Below are 5581 nucleotides of genomic sequence, written 5' to 3' on the forward strand. Positions count from 1 at the left end.
TTCTCTTGATCTTAAAGGTCTTTTCCAACATGAGGGATTCTATGATTCTGTCCAAATGCTTTCTTGCATTGTCTCCTAATCCAGACACTCAAATGCCTTCTGTTTGCATAATTAATGATATCTTAATATCTTTTCTGCACCTTATCTCCCAAACAGGGGGTTTTTTGAAGGGGAAGGATAAATGGTTACCTCTGTGGACCAGCCTGTAAATACATGCTGTAGGCAAGGACAAGTTGGTAGCTTGCTTCCTGTTTGGGTCAGAAGTGAGGAGGTTTATGGTGAATCTTAGCTCCTGCTCTTCTGTATTTGTGCCTTTTCCCTGTTTGATCTATGCAAGAAGCTCAAAGTGAGATCATGATTTTTATTGCAATTTGCCTGGGAGAAAATAAAATTGTGTTCCCAAGTTGCTAATCAGTTTAATCCTCACACCAAAGTCACAGCCAGGCACTGGAGGGTTGATCTCCACCTTGAAGATGTGGAGATTTGAAATATGTTTTGTACCCACAGGTATTGCTGATTTACTGGATTTTATGGGAATTCTTGCATGCTTGCAAAAGGGTAATTATGTGAACCATATTCCTAGAAATGCTTCAGACATAATTCTTAGGGGAAACAATATCAGGCACTATGAATTTGTATGTAGATATCTAAACAATAGATCATGCTTTAGGAGGATCATGTACTGCTAAACTGCAGGGTTCCAGCAGATTTATTTCTTGGGACAAGACTGTGGAATTAAGTAATTCTGTGTCCTGTGTTTTTCATTATATAAGTGCTTAGCTTCTGCAGACAAAACTTTAAGGAACTTTGAGCATCACCATACAAAGACTTCAGACTATCCTTTTGCCAAAACCTCCTAGTGAATTAATGAATTCAAAAGAAATTATCATTCATCATTGTAACATGTAATCAAGCACAGAGAAATTAAACTGAAAACACAGGCAGAGAAACTGCATTTTCAACACCTTATATTCTTCTCATGGTGCAAATTTGAAGATACCCATCTGGTTTTTGTTTTTTTTTTTCCCTTAGCTAGTTTGTGATATCCATATATTCCTCATGTCCATTTCAGCAGAACTGAAATATAGACCTGGCTCTGTGTGAGAGCTGTGATGGATTTTATAACTGCAAAGTTTCACATTTCCATGTGCCAGACCAGGGAACTACATCTCCATTTCAGAAAAAAAATGAGCTCACAGTGTGCCTACTGTGTGATTTGTGTGCCAGTCACACCTCGTCACCGTGCTCAGCACACATGCAATGCACTCCTCTGTTTTGCTTGGCTCAAGTCTGAGGAAAGCCAGGTTACGAAAAAGTGTTTAAAGTTTTTATTAATGCATTTATTATGGTGCAGTATTGGATTATCACCTGCAGGAGCCTAAAAGTGGAAACAGTTTTGTGACATGCAAGTAGTATGGCAACAACAAAGAGATGGAGCTCAAGAAGAGAACACTGGTCATTGTTTATAGTAAATATTAAACAAATAAACAGCTATTGTAGCACAAATAGGTGATATTGTCAGGAATGGCACTGACCTTTATTTTCTTTAGGACAAAATAATGAAGTCCTCATTTCCTTACATAAATAACCAAAGACAGAAATGGTATAAAATAGGTGGGTCTGACCTCACTACTTCTTTAAAGTGACATAACCTGATCCTTTTTATCCTCTCTTTGGCTGAAATGGTTATAGTATTGATGCAAGTAAGGTGGATGCAGGATGCTTTAAATTTTCAGAGAAAAATTTTTTAATGTTACTTTTTAATGTAACAGTCAGACAGCTGCTTCTTCTCCTCGCTATGAAGGTAAATGAGAGCCTGGCAGAGGTTTCAGGAGAGAGAAGGAAGAAGTGGATGTTTGTATGAGTAACGCTGTTGGTTGGAGTGAGGACAGAAGTGGTACTGCACACAGAGTTACAGATGGCCATGAGCAGAAGACAAAAAGCAAGTGTTTCCAGAAATCACAATTTTTTTTACAGTATTTTTTTTTTTTGATGCTGTTAAAAGTTTTGGCACCAGTTGCTGTTGCAAAGAGGATGGTGTGTTAGGTCACAGATTTAAACCAGAATTTATCTGTTTCTTTTAATACTGGAGATATCCAAGAACTGAAGTATAGGCTGGATGTTCCAGTTATTTGCTTTTCAGAATTTCCTCATCATGTGTCACTGATGCCCTGTTCTACTGTTGGTTCCCATGTTGTCCATTCCCTTGTAATCTCACAGAGACCTCAACCTTGTTAGTGAATTCCATGGTTGCTGAACTTCATCTATGTATGAAACACTAATGCATGTCCTCCCCTTCACTCCAGCTCTTGGGACATCTGCTTGTTCCTTCAGTGACATTCATTGTCACACCACCCCTTCCAGCCACCACCATTTCTCCTTTCAGGAGTTCAGAGCACTCTCACCAGCCCTTATCTCAGGACTTGAGTGTAACCATGTGCTCCTTTCCCAACAGCTTCCCTGCAGGGTTGTGTTTCCATACAGTCCCTTTTGGCTATTCCAGATAATGGTGCCATTGCTGAAAGAAAATGTTTAGCAGGACCAAAGAGAAGGCTTTGGGGTCTTTTCTTTTTCTGTGGTGGTTAAATGCCAAGGCTTTCAATAACTTCAGTTCCAGCTGGGTCATTGGGATTCTGAACTATGTACTTCAGCATAGTTTATGGATTTTAAACCTGTCACATTGTACTTTTATTATAGATATGGTCTTGCACTTGTAAGCTGTTTTCTTGATCTTTTGCCAGCAAGGCTTTTGTAGCAGTCTTTGGAAGATAGACTGTAGCAGCTCCCTTTTACAATATCTATCATTAATACCTCTTTGGCATCTTGAAGAATTTCTCCTTTGCTGGAGATTGGAGCAGTTGATTAAGCAGCCTTTTGCTGTCCTCAGGCAATTTCTCAGTTTTCCACCTTGTTTCAAATCTACCTTTCTAGCAAAGGTCCTGGAAAAAGGTTGTGGCAGGGCAACTGCAGCCCTTACCTTCATGGTAATAATAAACTGTTTGAAAAATTTCAATCAGGCCAAAGCAGAGAGACAGCTTTAATGAGGATTTGTAGTGACCTTCTGTTTCATAGTAGGTGGATTCTGGCACATTGTCAATTTTAATTCTTACTGATCTTCCTGTGGCTTTTGATACCAGAGATCATAAGTTTCTCTTAAAATACCTGTAGAAGCTCCTGAGCCCTGTGGGCTCCATTCTGACATTGCTTCATTAGTATTTGCCTCAGTGGTGCCAGTTTGTCCCTGTAAATATCTCATCTTCTGATATTGCCCCTGTGAACTACCGGGTTCCCCAGGGCTATGAATTGGGCGGGTCCCTGGGGTTCCTCTATGTATATGTGAACTGCAGCTTGCATTCTCAAAACTTGTACACATGATAATGACCTGCAGAGAGGACTTGCACGTGGTTATTTCTTACACCTATTTCTGTGTGTGTACCAGCAGAACTGGCCTGTCAAAGTGCAGGCTGTAAAATCTTGCAAAAGTAAATGCAAACAAAAATGGGGTTCTGCTTGTCTGTTATCTCATTTTGATTGAATCACATTGGTTTTGTTTTTGTGGGAATACAACTCATATCTCACACTGAAACGATTTCTGAGGTCTGTTATTCACAACCACTGTGGATTTAGCTGTGGGAGCCAAATCTGACAGGAATTATGAATTGAAGTCCACCACCACCACAGTTCACAGTCCAGGGTATGGAAGTGAACTGAAATCAATAGTGGTTTACATTATAATGTGCCTGGCTCTGAACTGGAAACTGAAGAATGGACACATCACCTGGGTGTGCCTCTGCAGCTTTCAGCAGAGGGTAGAGTGGCCAATAACAAAGTTCAACTTAGCTTTGTAGAATTTGGAACATCTCACAAGGAAATGCTTTTTTTTAACAACATGCATGATTGTTTTCTTCTCTTATAGCTTTGATTTATATTTAACACATATTAAGTTTGCCTGTATTTTTAGTTTATGTAGTTTCTTCAAATTTTGTAATTTCGTGTGTTTTTGCCACTTATCTCAAATTGCTATCAGCTGTAATTATCACACTGTTTTCCCAAGTACAAATGAAAATGCAAGCTAAAACCAAGACAGCAACCTTCCTATTCCACAAGACAATTTCTGTGTTTAATACCCTGCTTCTAGTCAGTTATTACAGAGCTCTTATCTGTGTAATTCACTGTTCTGTCTCCACCAGTGGTCAGAAAGCACAAGGCAGCAACTTCCTTAAATACATATCTAGAAAATTTTTAATGATTTCAAATTACTTTGACTGCTTCTAGTTTTATCTAGCTGGCTGTTAGTTCCTTATTTTCTAATTAAATCAAAATAAATGGTAGTATCTGATGCTTTCGTTAAAAAAAAAAAAAAAAAAAAAAGTTATATTTGCTAGTAGAACTCATCAGATTAAAATAATGGATTCAAACCAATGAGTCTGTAAACCAGTGCTGCTGCTTCTCTTGAGTTCTCTTAAAGCACGAGACTCTGTAAATGTTTTTCCTGCATAACAACACTTTCATAACATAAATTATTAGAAACGTGCCAGTGTTTCTAGTTTCTCTAGACAATGCTGTGCGGGTTTTTTTGCTTTGTTTTTGTTTGTTTGTTTGTTTGTTTTATTTTTGTTCGGTTTTTTGCTTTGTTTTTGTTTGTTTGTTTTTTGTTTTTTTGTTTTTTTGTTGTTTTTTTTTTAGTTTCTCAGCCTCAGGTGGCAGGGAACTCCCTCCCAGCCCTACGTTGATAGCTGAACCAACAGGTATGCTCTGTTTTCAAGAAGTCTGTTCTTTTCTGTCTGTTGTTTCTGATGAATCTGCGGCACTGTGACCATCAGATAGCATTGTTGAGCTGTAATGTTTCGGTGCTGTTTGTTTCCGCGAAGCAGAAAGACAGCATCAAACCTTATCACCCGAATTAAACACTGCCAGCACAGCTCCCCTCCCCAGGGGCTGCGCTGGCTCGGTGTTAAATAGCATATTGATTACAAGATTACAGCATTTGGATGTAGAAAGTGAGCGGTCATGGGCTTTTACATTTCAATCGCCTATTTATCTCTGCGGAAAATTGTACCCGTTCGCAGAGGAACTGCTCGGGGTGATTGGGCACAACGTGGGGGAAATTACCGGGACAAAGAAGCGGTCTGTGCTCTTCTGGGGACTCTGTGCTTCGGGATCCCTGGATTCCAGGATCCCTGGATCCCTGTGAGTGAGCATCAGTGGCAGAGCAAAAGGTGTCGAGGCTTTGCCTGTGTTGTCACCGATGCAGAAGGTGGAGTCTCTTCTTTCCTTCCTCTTGTGTTCCAGCCACTGAGGGTGATGTGGAAAACAAGAATTTCTTAATCCAGAATGCAGCACCTGCAGTTGTGAGGCATTGCTGCTGTCCTGTGTAGGGAAAGTGTCTTTGCAGTGGGGACAGCATTTCATACGAGGAGTGAAGTGGGGGGCAATGTTAGCTATAGTGTGTTTTGTCATTAACTGCATAAAGCAATTTTGATTGTTAGGTGGGTCACTCACTCCTGGATGTATGGTGGGCATCTGCCCAGGATTGCTGCACAGCCCTTTGGAGTACAGCTCCAAACTGCAGTATCAAAAT

The sequence above is a fragment of the Oenanthe melanoleuca genome, chromosome 5 (genome assembly GCF_029582105.1).
Source record: "Oenanthe melanoleuca isolate GR-GAL-2019-014 chromosome 5, OMel1.0, whole genome shotgun sequence".
Lineage (NCBI taxonomy): Eukaryota > Metazoa > Chordata > Aves > Passeriformes > Muscicapidae > Oenanthe > Oenanthe melanoleuca.